This window comes from Sus scrofa, chromosome 15, assembly GCF_000003025.6.
Source record: "Sus scrofa isolate TJ Tabasco breed Duroc chromosome 15, Sscrofa11.1, whole genome shotgun sequence".
Lineage (NCBI taxonomy): Eukaryota > Metazoa > Chordata > Mammalia > Artiodactyla > Suidae > Sus > Sus scrofa.
Window position 1 is genome coordinate 127,539,093 of NC_010457.5, and position 18,694 is coordinate 127,557,786.

Genomic DNA, 18,694 nt, shown 5'->3' on the forward strand with positions numbered 1-18,694 from the left:
GCTTTAAACAAAATTTTTTGTAAGAGCATATTTTTAGCTCTCTGCATAATGTAGCGTTTGATATGTAATTTAAGGAATTGCTTGAGATATTCTTTGTAGCCTAGGACTTTGGCCAATTTTTGTAAAATTCATGCATATTTTAAAAAAATGCATCTCTCTTAGGAAAAAATCTTTATTTGGGACAAAAATATACACTTCTATAAAAATATTTTTTTTCTAAAGCATATTTCATTCTGGGAGAAGATTGTACATATCTGTGTTTTTTGTTGGTTTGAATGCGGAGCCTTTGGAAGGTAATTAGGTCATAGAGTGAATCCCTTGTGAATAGGATTAGTGCCCACACAAGAACATTTACTGGAGGTAACCTCTTTCTCAGCCATGTGAAGATAGGTTAAGGAAGAAATCATCTGCAGATCAGGAAGAGGGCTCACAGGATCTTCCGACCACTTGATCTTGGACTCCCCAGCCTGTGGAACTGTGAGAAATAAATATTTCTTGTTGAAAGCCCCCAGCCTATAATATTTTATTATTAGAGTCCAAATTGGCTAACTACATACCATTCAGTTTAATGTTTTTATATATGAAAAATTACAATATAACATATTTATATAGATAAACTATTATACATGGTTTGAATAATCAAGACTGTGGTACTGGAAAAGAATATATAAGAATGTCTGGAACAGAATGGAGAATGCAAAATCTAACTCATATAAACACAAGATCATCTTTGACCAAGGAGCAAAGGCAGTACAATGGAACAAAAGCTTTTTAACAAATAGTACTGGTAAACTAGACAACTACATGCAAAAAATTAGATCTAGACACACACACATCTTACACCGTTTACAAAATTAACTCAAAATGGGTCAAAAACCTAAATATAAAACATGAGACTATAAGATTCTTAAATGATAACATAGGATAAAACCTAGATGACTTTGGAGATGGTGACGCCGTTTTAGATACAAGACTAAAGGTATGATCCAAGAAAGAAATAATTGATAAGCTGTACTTCATTAGAATTAAAAAGCGTTTTTTGAAAGACAATCTCAAGAAAATGAGAAGCTACAGACTGGGAGAAAATATTTGCAAAAGGCACATAAGATAGAGGAATATAATCCACAAAACCCCTTATAATTCAATAATAAGAAAACAAACAATCCTATTGAAAAATAGGCCAGGAGTTCCTGGTGGGGCTCAGTGGGTTAAGGATACATTGTTGTATCCGTGAGGATGCCAGTTTGATCCCTGGCCTTGCTCTGTTGGTGAAAGATCTGATGTTGCTGTGGATGTGGCATAAGCCCCACCTGTACCTCTGATTCAACTCCTGGCCCAGGAACTTCCATATGCTGCAGGTACAGCTGTAGAAAAGGAAAAAAAAAAATGGGCCAGAGACCTGAATAGACATTTCACCAGAGGAGATATATAGATAATAAATAAGCACATGAAAATATATTCCACATCACATGTCATCAGGGAAATGCAAATCAAAACAGCAATGAAATATCACTACATAGCTACTAGATTAGCCCAAATATGGAACACTGATGACAACAAATACTAGTGAAAATGTGGAGCAAAAAGAAAGTTTATTCATGGCTGAAGGAAATGCAAAATGGTACAGCCACTTTGGAAGACAGTTTCACTAGTTCTTACAGACAAAACATACTCTCACCATATGATCTAGCAATGTGCTCCTTGTTATTTACCCAAAATAGTTGAAAACTTATGTCCACACAAAACCTGCACATGGGTGTGTACAGAAGCCCTATTCATAACTGTCAAAATTGGATGCAACCACGATGTCCTTCAGTAGGTGAATGGAAGTATAAACTGTGGTACATTCAGACAACCTAATATTATTCAGCTCTAAAAAGAAATGAGCTATCTAGCCATGAAAAAACATGGAGGAATCTTAAGTACACATCGGAAAATATAATACTGTATGATTCCAGCTATATGACATTCTTTCTGGAAAAGGCAAAACTATGGAGACAGTAGAAAAGAGCAGGTGTTGCCTGGGGTTGACGTTAGAGGGAGAGATGACTATGAAGAGCACAGAGGATTTGGGGGCAGTGATAATACTCTGTGTGATGTCGTAATGCTACGTGCGTGTCATACATTTGTCCAAACCCACAGAATGTACAACACCAAGAGTCAACAGTAATGTTAACTACGGACTTTGGGTGATTATGACGTGTCAGTATAGGCTCATCACTTGTAGCTAATGTACCACTCTGGTGAGGGTGTTACGTTGTGGGAGACCACGCATGTGTGGAGGGAAAGAGGTATATACAAAATCTCTGTCATCCTCCTACTGTTGCTATGAATATAACATTGCTCTAAAAATACATCTTAATAAAAGAAATCTTGATATTAAAAAAGAAAGTGTACCTAGGTTAATGAGCTAAATCCAACTTGGACAATTGATGTCCATTTGTGAAATGGGATCCTTGGATTATCATGCCCCAAATCTAAGCTCCTTTGAATGATGTGTCATTCTGTATTTTTGAAATCAAGAGTATGAAAAGAACATAAAAACATGCCTAGTTCAAACTGGTCTTTTTATTGTGCGGGGCGGGGGGAGAAAATTGTTTTAAAGTGAGAAAATAAAAAATACAGAGAGAAAAAGAAAGAGGAACAATTTCAACTATTGTGCAATGACATTTATCACCCTTTGATATGCTCCACTTGCATTTGGCTTACAGTTCACACTATTTAGTGTCTAAATTTCCTATTTGTGCAAACTGTTCTGCACACTTCAGTCAATTATGTAGCTTCCTCCACTTTCAGAAAGGTAAAGCACAGTTAGGAAGGTCAGGATGATTTTACCTCTAAACTGAGGAATGTCTGCATCAAAGGAACCTTCAAGTGACCTTAGCCATGCTCTGATCACTAACTCGTCTTGATTTAGCATGATGACATATATCATTTTCAGCAGAAAACTTCAAAGATAACAGGGTTCTGGGTGGCTATGATGGATGCTAAGTGATGACATTCCAACTCTGATGCTAATTATTTATTTTGAAGTTATTAACACACATTACACAATCTGTTTTTTAAGAGGTTTTCATGAAGAAAGGAATACAGAAATAAGGTTTCAATTTAAAAAGCCACATTTGCAAGCATATTACACATACTTTCCAATACCCAAGGACTGAGATTTTTAACAGTATTTTACATATCTATTTTTTTCTCAATAGGAAGAACAACAACTTAAAATACTATCAAATAACTATATGGAATCATATAAGTAAATTCTGTAGCTAAATAATAGTCACAAAGCTAGATATGTGGATTAATATTTATATTTAGTGCCATGAGAAAATATCCATGTCATATTAAGTATTAAATGAGATTACAAAATGTGTGGAATCATGATTTCATTTGTTTGTGTCATATGTGTGTATATAGAGAGATACATAAGCATAAATATGTATATTCAACAACATATATGCATGCATACATACAAATAGTTTTGAGTCTCTTTGTTTTCAGATTCTTTCCTCACATGTCCTTGTGGGTCAGAATTATTTTCTTCCTCTTTCATATAGTTTATAGATGTGTGTGGCCAAAGTGTTTTTTCCAGGCAGAGCTTCTGATATTTTTTCCTGGGGCAGGGTTTCCGACAGCTGTTCTGCCTTCTCAGCGGCTCCAATTTCCATCAGGCAGGCCCAGCACAATCCTATTTTCTCTGGCTTGATTCTAGCTTCTGACACAGATTCTCACCCTTGGGTCCCTCAGACGCTTTCTTCTCCCTTTGTTCCTTTAGCTTAAGTTTGATGATGACTTCATCTGGTTGTTATATTGCTTCCAGTTTGGTTTGGTGGGGGCTGGGGGGGGGGTTCTTCCATCTCCAGTGGAAATAATATTCACTCCTCTGGTTTTATTTCCTAAGGGTTCCTATGTTGCTGTTGGGTCCTGCCTCATGGGTACACACCCTCAAACACCCAGACACACAGAAAAGTGCTGAAACCGATACTGGCTTCCAGGCCATCTTAGTCCATGACCCACTCTGTTGAGACTCATGCTAAATTTCTTCCTAGACTGAATTTACCCTGGTCTGGAATGTTTAAAGAATTTTGGCTTAAGTGGCACTGTCTACACTTGGGAAGACCAGTGTGCTCCTTGAATTTTCTGCTTATTTCTAGAATCTAATAGGCCTGTGGCTTCTTGCTTGCTTCTGCTCTCACTGGACTTGATCATATTTATCTTTCTGCTATTACTTATGGAGAGCTGTTTAATTTCTTTGTCTTCTTTCTTGAGAGCATGCCTTCTGGGCCTCTTCCTTCTCCTTCAAAGTGGCCCATTAATGTGTTTTACTAAATAAAGAGATCCTTTCCTAAAAAATCTCTAGCACCAACTGCCAAAATATAAAACAATTATTTTCTTGTATAATAACAAAATGACTCTTGTTTTATAACTATTTCTAACCTGTCTCCAGGGACAATTTCTGATGATGAGATCACGGATGACCTTTATGTTAATTTTTAATTATTTTATTAATTTTTTTTCTTTTCCAGCCACACTAGAAGCATACGGAAGTTCCTGGGCTAGGGATCAAATCCTAGCTGGAGCTGAAACCTATGCCACAGCCGAAGCAATGCTGGATCCTTAATCCACTGTGCCACGATGGGAACACTTTAAATTATTTTCATAATGAGCTCGTATTACTTGTGTGATTAAAATAACTCTGCCAACCACAATAACTCTTTGCATTTTTCTAAAGAAATAAACTAGCTCTGAGTTCAGAATATGTAAACTAAATTCACCACTGCCTCAAACATTTTTCAAGCAAAGGTGTAAATTATTTGCCATATAAACTTTAGGATTAAATGTTTAATGAAAGAGGGCTAGAGGGCAATTTACTCATTTCTCCAAATAGAAAAAGGTGATTATTGTTATAGAATAATTATTTAGCTTCTGCAGAATAGTGTTTTGTCATGGGCTTTGTCTTAAGATTAGTTCTTAATTTTTAATAGTGGTATAAAGTGATAAGAAAAGTAAAGAACAGAGAAACACTTGTGGATGTATTATCCAGGATCTAATTCATTGTTCACTTCCACAAATCTCCAAGAAACTGAAAATCTATTACTATGATTATATAAACCATTACTTATAGTAAACAGACCATTGATAGTGGCTTAATTATATATGGAGGAGTTCCCGTCTTAGTGCAGTGGAAACGAATCTGACTAGGAGCCATGAGGTTGCAGGTTCAATACATGGCTTCACTCAGTGGGTTAAGGATCCAGCGTTGCCATGAGCTGTGGTGTCGGTTGCAGATGTGGCTCAGATCTGACGTTGCTGTGGCTGTGGCGTAGGCTGGCAGCTGTAGCTTCAATTAGACCCCTATCCTGGGAACCTCCTAAAAAGACAAAAGACAAAAAATAAAAATAAATAAATTAAAAAAATAGAGAGAGACTTAGAGATTTCATTTTAATGGCATTTGTTGTAACGAGATTTGACCTGTATAGGGCCTCCACAAGGCAAATACATGAGGAATGCAAAGAGAATGCAGAAAATGAATTAATATTGAATCTCACCCAGTTCGTTGAGACCATGTCAAAAGGACTTAACCTAAATATCAAAATACTCAGGAGGAAAGGGGAGAAAATAAAAGAGAAGATGTGTAGACAGGTGATAATTTTAAATTTTCCCTTTAATACACAGCTCCTAGTTAACGTTGTTGAAGGTCTACTGAGATAGGCAACTTGCATGATACCAGACTCCTCAGTGATAAGAGTAAAATTCTTTTAGAGAACTCTCCCAGCAGAGGAAGAGAAAAGCAAATACTCCTAATACAACGCAATGTCACAAGTGGCTTACACAGATACTGAGTGTGCTATAGGAGCCCTGGAAATTGCAAGGAGGAATGGAGAGCTAGACCTATCTGGGGCTTAGAGAAGGACAAAAACTCTCTTTGACCAAATTTTAGTGGGGCTCCTCCCAGCTGTCTTCCCCATTAACCTTGTCCTTTTCTATATCTGTTTGTTCGCCTACTCAGCCCAGTCTTAGTCTAAAGTCTTGATAAATCATAGCACTACCCTGGACACCTGATCAAGTTCCTCATCTCCCACCATTGATGTCTAAGTCCTTGACTTGTTTTTATCAAGAATCCTATTAGGTCAGTTTAGCAAAAGTCCCCCTCCCCACAGCCTATCTGCTAACTCCTTCACCCTACTCAGTAGCTATAATTCTCCACTTGTCCTCATTGTATTCAGAGTTGAGCCTGATCTCCGCTCCTACTGTAATACCCCTATTGAAATGGTCTTCAATAAAGCCTTACTGCTTCAGCACATATTAGATTTTTTTTTCTCTCTAACAGAAGGCTTTGTGGAAGAGGCTATAATAGACCTACACCACCAAGTACAAAGAATAACAGACTAGGGAAAAAAAGCAATGAAGAACCTTCTTTAAAATATCCTCTTCTTCACAGGCAGAAAAAAGGAATTTGCAAAAGCAGATTGCTTTGAGCAGGCTGATGTTAAGAGCAGCATGGATTTGGTGAGATTGGAGAATAAGATGCAACTAGTATCGTGCTGTGAGATGAGGCTGGAGATGTTAGTCAGAGGTTGCTCTGTCATGAAGGACCGTGAACACCAAGCCAAGGAATTTGATTTACACTGGAGAACATTTTTATTTTATCCAGTGAAATGTTTTAAACATAAATGTGACATTTTTGGATTTTCATTTTAGAAAGGTGTGCTAATCATTAACTGAGGGATGTGTGTTTAAGGGCTGCATGCCTACCAAGGAAGCTCAGAGATTAATAAGTAGTGAGGCTCTCAATGAAGATCAGATAGCAGAGGTTGTGGGTGGAACTTGACTGATTCACCTAGACATCTATAAAGGCTAGCACTCCATGGCCATGGGTGTGGAACCAACCCCTGTAAAGAAGCTGGGGTGACTCTTGGGTTTCCCTGGTTGGAGTGACTGAAAGGGTGGTGACTCATTTATTGAAACAGAATATACAAGAGGAGGGAGGAGGTTTGAAGGAAAGAGGATGATTTTACTTTTTTCCTTAAATCCCATTATGAGAAATTTAGAGAATGGAAATTGCTAAACGGCTGTGCAATCTTTGGAATTAGCTGTGTAAGACCAAATTACAGTAATTCATAACTATAATCATTCTAAATCCATTTGATTTTAATATGTTTCAAATATTTTTTACTGTATAATTTACAAGAAAATTGTTCTATATTAAAATGGTCATTTTCTCTAATTGCATATTACCAAATCAGGATAGACTATGAAACAAAAATGTGTTTGTGTAAATTTGCAAGGCAGGATGAGCTAGAATTGCTGAAGTAGCTTATTGCTGAGCATTTATGTGTGGAATAGCACAGAAGATATCCAAGATGTCTCATTCTGATTGTTAATTCTAATTTATTTGAACTGAGAAACACAGTGGATCTAAATTATCATTAATACTAAAGGTCTATCTCTCCTTCCTCTGTGTGTGTGTCTCTCATTGATGTATTACATCATTCACAGTCTTGAGCTGATTCAAAAAAATGTTCTTAACCTTCGACAAAGACAATTTTAACTAGAAAGCAGAGTTAAAGAATTTCCCAAAAGAAAATTTACTTAAATATAGATATAAAATGCATGTAGAAATGATAGGATTTACTAATCCATTGGAAAATGCTCCATTATGTATGTAAATGTCATGTCAGCATTTTCTTCAAATACCTTTGGCCAGAATATGTGAACATCTGAAGATGATTATATTTCTAGTAGCTTTTATATGCTCCTCACAAAAAGACAATTCAAACAACACTGAATAGAACATGCACACATTTGTGTTGCCATCTTAAAGAGATAAGTACACAATATTCTTTTATCCCATAAACAAACTTGGCAACACAAGGCATATAGCTGTTTTATGATAAAATTGTGTGTCAGTGACTATGGTCAGGTGGCAAAATCATTCACTAAGTAAATATATTAACAGTGACACCAGTCTTCAGAGAAAAAGTCTACATAATGATGCAAAATAGAAAACATCTGTAAATATTAATTGTAGGAATTGTGCCAAGCATAAATAGGAAGGGATGAAATGCGTGAGGGTAAATTACCATACACACATTATAAACTCCTAATATTGGTCTATCATTACAAGTAAATGCTATGTTGGTGTTAATTTTACCCAGGAAAATGGATAAGGAAGGAAAACATCATTGGACCACTATGCAATGTTGCATTGAATTAAAGAAAATATTTATTTCTGTCAGTGGTACATAATTATCATAACAGTTTGAATTTCCCAAAACGATGCAAAACCGCAATAGGGATGTGTCTTTGCCACCAGCAGCGGAAATTGTAGATTATAAGAATTTAACCCTGTTCTAAATAATAATTTCAGGTGGCTTTTAGGGGGCTATAGGTTGAAATAGTTTAGTTCCTTCCATCTGATAAACTAAAGATATTTATGTTTATTTCCAGATATAAGAAAAGCAAAACCAAAAAAAAAAAAAAAAACTATATCCTAAATACGTTTCAGAATAACAGATGTTCAGGAGCCTCGGAAGATGTACTAACATCCAGCTAATACTGATTTTGACAGCATATATATTCTCGTTTAGTTCTTAACAAGGTGACGTATGATCTATTTTGGGATTAAATTTAGCCTAATTTTCTGATTTTTTTCCTAGAAATCTAGTAGATAGGATTAGGTTTAATAGCTTCTTTGAAAGACTAAAGGATGATGTAGATTATTTCTAGCCTTTTCAACTAATATAATAATGAAAAAGATATGCCAGAGGACACAGGATTGAGAAAAGTCAGATGGTACAGGAAGTATCTCAGCATTTACTAATATGCTCAGCCAAGAACATAATTGCTAAAATAACCTTGAAAAGGGATGAAAGTACTGAATACTGCAGTGGTGATTACCCTGATTTCAATTACTCTGGTTTAAATGGAATGAAATAGGGCTCTAACTCTGTTAATTAACAAGCCTATCCACAGGTGATCTCTAAATGCTGCGTGTGTATGACTCCCATTAATGCAGAAAATGTGCAGGCCTAGAAATGGCAAGTCGGTATATTAAACCCAATTATGCCGTTTACAAGAGAATTGTCATACTTTGATTTTTTTTTTTTCCACAAGAAAATTATGGTGAAGGGTGAAGAGAGAAAGAGGAAGGAATTGGGCAGAAGGGAGGTTGCATACATTAATGAATAATGATCTGGAGGCAGCGCCTTTCTTGAGTTAGTTCATTTGTAAGGGGAACAAAGGAATTATCCTGCTGGGTACATTTTCAGCAAGGATGCCTGACTGGCTTACTTTTGATCTGACCACGATGGGATTTCAATTAGCAGTAGCACTTACAAAATGAGTAGCAGTCATTGGACCAGAAAATATGAGTCTAACGGGGTTGAAAGATACTTGTGCTGTATGCAGGTGTTATCTAAGTGCATGATGCTTTAACTTCTCCATGGCTAACCATCCTTATCCTTACGTCTCTTCAGGTTTTGAGAATTCAAAGTAACTAGTTGTCACATCTCTACCACATCCTCTAAAACTTCTTTTCCTCTTATTTTACCCACCTTAACTCTGCTATGGGCAAATTCAACCGACGATATCTACTGTATATCAACGACAAAAACTTGGATGTTTTCAGCATTAGAGAAACAATGGAACATGTAAATTAACTCAAATCTACAAGAAAATTGGAGGAAGTCTAAGTTTAGAAGAAGAGATCTTTGGGGTGACGGGTTTCCTAGGAGATGAGAAGAAATAACAATGAACAAACAAAAATTCAGGAAAATTGTAGCGACTGTTTTCAGTGTTAGCATGACCTTCCTGAGATGTTCCAAATCAATGACTAGGAAAACGCGAAAGAACCTCTAACTGAAACAGAAGCTCAGCCTGCTGATGTCTTTAAAGACACCTGGTGGTTTTCGCCACTTGGACTTGAAAGTGTCTGTAGCCCAGGGATGGATGGTGTCTTAAGTGTCCTGTCTCTAGCAGATATTGTCTGCTAGTAGGTGTGTAGTTGTCACTTGCTTAAAAGCTTCAGATCCAAAAAGTTTTCTATATGTCATGTGTGATTAATTGAATCGAAGAGAAAATTACAATTTTCTGATCAATTTGCCCATTGAAAAGATTTTGTTAAAACAGTGAAATATGGAGTATAAAAATGTATTTCATAGAATAGAACATGATTTAAATAACTTCAAATACCTCTATCAAAGTTATTAACCTGTTACCAAAACTGTAACTCATGGGTCAGCAACATATAGCTCATGGCCCAAATCTGGTCCTCTTACTGGAGGGGTCCCACCATTTTTTCCATATTGTCCATCTGTTCTCCTGCTAGAATGGCAGAGTTTAGTAGTTATGATAGTAACTGAATGATCCTCAAAGCCCTAAATAATGGTATCCAGTTCTTTACTGAAAAGTTCGCCAACACTGCTGTTACTTCAATGTTGTTTTGAGAAAAGCAGAATGCTTTCATTATTTTTTCCCTGAATCATTATGCCTCTAGTTGAAAAACATCTTTTAAGGATATATATCCAACTTGCATACAGGCAGATATGAAACAAAGTGCCAAACAAAAGCTGAGCACAACTATAAGCAAATAGCTGTTAGTGGTATTACAGTTTATGAGAAAGCTGTAAATGCTGGAACCCAAGATGAGCTATAAATCAAAGCCTTCAGAGAAACAGGAAACAAGACTTCCAGATAATTTTGAATGTTTTCTTTTCACCAATACAACATTGCCTTAAAACTCCTTTTATCCATGGATCGAGAGATCAACCAAGATATATTTCTAGTTACTTAGAGAGATGCTCAAAGAAATGCATGGATTTCTGTCTTGTTCACCAACACGTCAAAAGCACCTAGACCACTGCCTGGCATACTGTAGAAGTTCAATAAACACCTAAGATATAAGAATTGATAACCCTTCAATAAACATTAAGGATTTCTATTAGTCCACATTGTATACTGCTACTTTTCCCTCTCTTTTGAATCTTTAGAAAGTGCGGAGTTCTTCCTGTTACTTTCTCTCTTGCATCACTATAATGGGGGGCGTTATCCCCTTTCTGCAGTAGGATACTGGCCAGTACAGGACTCTGCCTGTCTTCTACATTTTGGCCTAACTAACATTCTTTAAATGCTGTCTCCACCATGCTGGTCCTCTGGTCTCAAATCTTCAGTGTTACTCCCTGTATCGCCACAGTAAAATTAACTTCTCGGCCTGAATTTCAAACTGCCCATACTCAGAACTAATCACTTCATGGTTTTCAAACTCTCGTTGCTGACCCTGTCCCTAACCTATTCCCTCATAGTTCATGATGGCGGCATGGTTGGTGGTTAAACATGCTATATTTGGAATCAGGTTGTTGAGTTCAAGTCTCAACTTCCCCAATGTCTTCAATACACAGGTTCCTCAATCTCACTGAAGCTATTAATAGTAAAAATATGATTTATTGGGACCAAATAAGTTAAAGACCAGGGCCTAGGCCATAGCAAACACCCAGTAAATATCAGCACTTCTGATGGATGGTATATCTTGTCTTCTCTTTTCACTTTTCTGCCAGTCAGAATCTACTCATCCTTTATGTCCTATCTCTTGTATTCTCTACTTCCTGGGCAACCTTTCTGAAGAAGCTCTAGATCATTGCCTAGTTCCTTAGCAATCACGTCCTTTAAGTATCTTCCCAATTGATGATGTGTCTTGAAGGCAGGGAGTATATTTAATCCTCTAGTAACCTCTAGGGTGTCTGATGTAGCACAGCATAGATTGTAGAATGTGCCCAAACTGCTTACCCACCCATATTTCTGAGGGCTGTGGACAAACACGAGATGAGGTCTGCCGTTGGAAACGTGATAGCCTTAAACCATTTGGCTCTATCACTTTTCAATTTTTAACCAGGAAGTGAATAAGTAGCTCTTTATATTCTCCGGCTCATGTTACTTGCCACCATTTGTCCAAATAGACTTAGAAGCTATTTAACATCAACTTCATCTCCATAGAGCACAGTGGAGATTTTACCATCATGCCCTTAGAAAAAAGTTTATCTAGCTACCACATGTTCGTCTACATCTTCTGTTCTCCAAGAAAGATGTATAGATTTCCAGGGCTTATTCGCTCAAACAAGAATTACATTATGCCTATTCAAATGGCATATGGAACTGGAATTCCCATTGTGGCGCAGTGGTTAACGTATCCGTCTAGGAACCATGAGGTTGCGGGTTCGATCCCTGCCCTTGGTCAGTGGGTTAAGGGTCCGGTGTTGCCGTGAGCTGTGGTGCAGGTCGCAGACGCGGCTTGGATCCCGCGTTGCTGTGGCTCTGGCATAGGCCCATGGCTACAGCTCCGATTTGACCCCTAGCCTGGGAACCTCCATTGCCACGGGAGAAGCCCAAGAAATGGCAAAAAGACAAAAAAAAAAAAAAAAAAATGGCGTATGGAACCATAATTTGACAGGATAAATAAAAAAGAAAGTTGATCCCGTGGTACAAAATCTATTAACTCTAAAAAGAAAACATGACATTTTGTAGGTAGCAAGAGATGACGCTTATCTCCTTAAGTATTTTTGCTCTAGGAATAGAGATAGTGCCTAAATTACTTCTGACATGGCTACTCATAATAGATGTGTTAAAATTGACATTTAACAAAATTGTCCATTAAAAGAGGCATTACATTATGAAAGAGCATGGTAAAATGTCACATTTGCCTTTTTAATATTGATAAAATAATAAATATATTTAGAACCAGTGGTATAAACCTGCACTCACATTAGTTTATCTGAAAATGTTTATGTTATATAAGTTTAATGAATAGGGATACCTCATTTTATGGCACTTAGGTTTTTTTTTTATTTCACGGACATTGCATTTTTTTAATAAATTGAAGGTTTGTAATAACACTGTGTCAAGCAAATCTATTGTGCCATTTTCCAACTGTATTTGCTCATTTTGTGTCTTGGTATCACATTTTGGTAATTCTCCCAATTACAACTTTAAAATCATCATAAGTGTGAGTGTGATCTGTGATTTGCAGTCTTTAATGTTACCACTGTAATTATTTTTGGGCACTATAAACTGTGCCCATATAAGCCTGTAAACTTAACCAGTAAATGCTGTAGGTGTTCTGACTGTTCCATTGACTATTTCCCATCTCTCTGCCTTTCCTCAAGCTTCCCTATTCCCTGAGACAAAGCAATATTAAAGTTAAACCAAGTAACAATCCTGCAATGGCTTTTCAATGTTCAAGTGAGATTAAGTGTCCACATCACTCATTTTAAGTCCAAAATTGGGAATGATTAATAGGCATATCAAAAGCCAAGACAGGCCAAAAGCTGGGCCTCTTGTACCAGTTAGTCATGTTGAAAATGCATAGGAAAAGTTCTAGAGAGAAATTGAAAGTACTAATCCTGTAAACACATGAATGATAAGAAAGTGAAATGGCTTCATTGCTCATATAAAGTTTTAGTGATCTGAAGAGAAGGTCAAACCAGCCACCACATTTCCTTAAGCCAAAGCTTAATACAAAGCAAGGTCCTAGCTCTCTTCAATTCTAAGAAAACTGAGAGAGGTGAGGGAGCTGAAGAAGAAAGTTTGAATCTAGAACATCTTGGTTCATGGGGCTTAAGGAAAGAAATGGTCTCCATTAAAAAAAAAAAATGCAAGGCGAAGCAGCAAATGCTGATGTAGAAATTGCAGGAAGTCATCTAGAAGATTTAGCTAAGATAATAAGGAGACTACATGAAACATCAGATTTTTCAATGTAGGTGAAACAGCTTTCTATGGGTAAAATACATCATTCCAGATTTTGATAGCTATAGAGAAGTCAATGCCTGCCTTCAAAACTTCCAAGCACAGGCTGACTCTCTTGTTAGTAGCTAAGGCAGCAGGTGACTTTAACTTGAATCCACTGTTCATTTACCACTCAGAAATCCTAGGGCCCTTAAAATTTTGCTAAATCTACTCTGCTTATGTTCTATAAATGGAAAAACAAGGCCTAGATGACAGCACATCTGTTTACATTATGGTTCACTGACTATTTTTAAGCCCACTAATGAGATCTAGTGCTCAGGAAAAAAAAAAAAATGCCTTTTAAAATACTACTCCTCATTGATAACATAACTGATCACCTAAGAGCTCTGATGGAGATGTTCAACAAGGTCAATATTGTTTTATGACTGCTAACACAACGGAAATTATGAAGCCTATGGAGCAAGGAGTAATTTTAGCTTTCAAGACTTATTCTTTAATAATACATTTCATAAGGCTATAGCTGCCATACATAGTAATTCATCTGATGCATCTGGGAAGCGTAAATTGAAAACATCCTTCCAGAATGTTTTAGAAGCCATTAAAAACATTTGTGATTCAAGGGAAGAGGTCCAAATATCAACCTTAGTAGGGGTTTGGAAGAAGTTGATTCCAGCTCTCACGGATGACTTTGAGGGGCTCACGACTTCAGTGGAGGAAGTCACGGCAGAGTGTGGGGGACACAGTAAGAGACCTAGAACTAGAAATGGAGCCTAAAGATGTAAATAAATTGTTGCAATCTAATGATAACATGTTAATGGATGAGAAGTTGCTTTTAATGTATGAACAGAGAGCGGTTTCCTGAGATGGAATCTACTCCTGGTGAAGATGCTGTGAAGATTGTTGAAATGACAGCAGAAGATTTAGAATATTACATAAACTTAGTTGATAAAGTACAGCCAAGTTTTGAGAAAATGGACTCCAATTCTGAAAGAAGTTCTACTATGAATAAAATGCTACAAGCAGCATTTCATGCTACAGTGAAATCATTCATGAAAGGAAAGGTCAATCAATGGGACATACTTATCTGTCCTCATATTTTAAGGTATTCTCACAGCTACCCCCTACCCTCAACAGTGATCAATATCAAGATTAGACCCTCCACCAGCAAAAAGATGATGACTTGCTGAAGACTCAGATGATGTTATCATTTTTTAGCAATAGAGGTTTTGTTTTGTTTTGTTTTGTTTGTTTGTTTGCTTTATTTTAAGGCTGTACCCACGGCATATGGAAGTTCCCAGGCTAGGGGTTGAATCAGAGCTATAGACTCTGGCCTACACCATAGCCACGGCAACACTGGATCCTAGCCATGTCTGTGATTTACACCACAGCTCACTGTAACACCGGATCCTTAACCCACTGAGTGACGCCACGGATCGAACCTGCATCCTCATGGATGCTAGTCTGATTTGTTTCCACTGAGGCACAATAGGAACTCCCAGCAACAAAGTATTTTTAACTAAAGTTTTTACTTTTTTTTAGATATAGCTGTATTGCACACCTGAGAGACTACAGAGCAGTGTAAACATAATTTTTACATGTACTAGGAAACCAAAAAAAATCATGCGACTTGCTTTATTGTGATATTTGCTTTATTGTGGTGGTCTAGAATTGAACCTGCATTATCTCTGAGGTATGCCTATAGTAAAAATATATGCTATTACATGGAAATCCTTGCACAAAAATATCTAATATAAAGTCAGATATGAACTGTTCATATGTATTCTGTGTGGCAAGTTTTTGCCTGTGAGATAGATATATAATAAATATTATGTGTGTATATAGAATTTACATTATAATATGATGTTACATATATTTCATTAAATATATGTGATACAGTTGTAAAAATAATTGTTTAAGAAAATTTAGAATGAATTTTTAAGAATTTGTATGGTGAAATTTATGTAAAAAAGGTGTACATATTTTGGGCTTAGATTGATTTTCTTCTTGTTTACACTTAGTTTGAGGTATCTTAACTTTTACCTTGCAATGGAGCCTATTCACCTGAGATAGACCATTTGAAAAAATATGAGGAACAGAAGTTTATCCATTATTAGTAGCAATAAATTATCTTTCTTTGTAAAGGGAATAAATTAGTTTCAAGAAAAGTTCAGGGAGGAGGAATAGGGTCTTTGTGATGCAACCCCCCTACACACACACATACACACACACACACACACACACACACACACACGCTCACACACACACTCACATTTATACACATTTACCGATTAGCCATTGAATACAGACTGCCTCCAGGGAGGGGTGTGACCTAAAGTAAGAAGCTCTCATCAACCGAGGGAAATGGTTGGAAGAGCACTCCACTGAGAGTCATCAGCTTCCAAACCCCCAGCCAGTGAAGCAATGAGGGCCTAGGTCCTGAAGGGTGGAGTACGTACGTACGGGAGACACACCACAGGGTCCACTACACTGGGCTTGCTAGGTGACTTTCTGAAAGGTAAACCTCTATGTTCTCTATCTTCTTCCATACTTTCATCAACATTTTGTTGTATGCTTCTCTTTCCAAGACTCAACGGCTCTTGCTCCTTCTTTTTCTCCACAAATTTCTCAATTTCCTCAAGACTCCCCACAGAACACTTTGCCTTTTTCCTTGGCTTAACTGAAAACTGACCCAACTCTCAGATGTTGCTTTCTTCTCGAGTGCAACCCTTTGTTTCACTTCCCCCCAGCCAGAGTGTAATTCAGCTGGCTTAACAGGATCCTGCATCCGCACGGTCAAAGCTTTTCTCCGGCACTCCTTGAAACTCATAATACCGATGCTTTATCTTCCACTCTTCCTCCTTTCTATCAACAAGTGATGCCCCTGTCACTGCCTCACATGTTTCAAAGATGCTGGTTTAATGGCCTTGAGCTGGGCAGGGGGGCTGAGAAATCAGAGGAGAAGGAAGTCCGAGTGGATGGCAGTTAAGTAAAGGTAGGCGGATGTCAAATCATGGTCACACAATTCAAGAGAAAGAGTGTGGATATTCGGATATTGATTTTCAGGTAGTGGTGGTATGAATAAATCTGGCAAAAATGTTTAGAATAAATTAATATAAGGAATAAGAAGGACTTACAAAATAGCTTAGGAGACCATTATGGCAGAAGAGAAAACAAAACATTCCATATTTTCTGGATAAATGGGAGAGTCCAGTTCCTAGTGCTACCCTGTGAGCATCAGCATCACAGTGGCAAGTACCCCAAAATATATAAGTCCCAGAGCTCCAGTCTCCAAGTCTCCAGGATTGTAATTCAGGATATCTGGGATGATGTTAGAACCATTTATTTATTTATTGGCATTTCCCCAGTGATTACTTGCTGGTTAATACCTACTGTAGCCCCAGTAGGTGGCAAGTCATGCTCTTAACACTAATCTATTGCATCAAAGAACACTTCTTTCCTCCAACTTTATAGAGAGGAGGTGTACTACATTAGGAGGAAGCAAGATGATGCTATCATTTATTTACCAAAGCAAATGGCTTAGCTCATAGAATCCTATGCGAAAACAAGTCTTGAGTACATTAACTTTTCCAAAAGCCCAATAAGATCTGATGACTTATTTAATAATTTATTATTCCGAAGTTTTTTCTTGGTTGTTGTTTTCTTACCCTCCATTCATGCCACAGACCTCAGTGGGCTCATGTACTGGCAGTGTCTTCGTTTAAGTACATTGGAAGATGTAACTGTGGTTTGGTAAAAAGAACAAATGCATGCACAGTCCTACTGATGTGTTGATGCAGTGCCCATTTATTTCAACACAGAATGGTCTGAAGGAAATAGAAGTAGTTTTAGAGAGTTAGTCGTCTAAAATACAAAATATAGCACATATATTCTTTATCCAGTTTTAATCAGGACACTGCCTGAATCCACAAAATAAATGACTGATAGATCTGGCTTATATAAGACTTCAGACATTTCTATGATGAAGTCTCCATAATTAAAGTTAAAAGATAAACACATCTCTGGGAGAAACTCTACACTGCACAAGAGAAACAAAGGCTCTCACTATAAAGAATTTCTGGGAATCATAAAGAAAAGGATCCAAGAGCGATGGCAAAGGATCTGAGCAGGCAAGTTATAGGAAACAATGCAAATGGCCCATGGAGATAAGACTTGTTCCACCTCACTAGTAATCAAAAAAGCAAATGAGGAGTCAATGTGACATTATCTGGGTTAAGTTAACTTTATTTCATTCTATTTTTTATTTTTTATTTTTGCTTTTTAGGGCCACACCTGAGGCCTATGGAAGTTCCCAGGCTAGGAGTCAAATCAGAGCTACAGCTGCCTGCCCACACCACAGCCACAGCAATGCAGGATCCAAGCCTTGTCTGCCACCTACCCTGCAGCTCAAGGCAACACTGAATCCCCAACCCACTAAGGGAGGCCGGGCATTCAACCTACATCCTCATGGATGCTAGTCAGATTCATTTCCAGTGCACCAAAACAGGAACTCCCTTGGTTTAGGATCTTGACAATTTTTTTTAAATGATGATAAAGAGTAATTGAGAGTGTGAGAAAATAGTAATCCAGTGATACACACGTTGGAATATACATTGCTTTCTGCCCTTTTTGAGAATAATATGGCAATATCTATATATTTTAAATTCCCATACCCTTTGCCCGGCCTATTCCAATGCAACCTAGCCTACGGAAGTATAGTCAAAGCATGTATAGTCAGAGATTTCTGGGATCATCAGCTTCAGAATTACTTATACTAAAAAATTGGAAATAGTCGCTTATGTATTAATAGAGTCGTAATAAAATGAACCATGAAATGTTATAGAGCAGTTTAAAGAATGAGGTAGAGGAGTTCTGTGGTGCAGCAGGTTAAGGATTCAGTGTTATCATTGCAGTGTCTTGGGACACTACTGTGGCTTGGATTCAGTCCTTGGCCAGGAAG

The 18,694-nt window shown here is 37.3% G+C and overlaps 1 pseudogene; it reads left to right on the forward strand.

The window, feature by feature from the left end:
- LOC110256922 lies at nucleotides 688-16,613 on the forward strand (annotated as a pseudogene).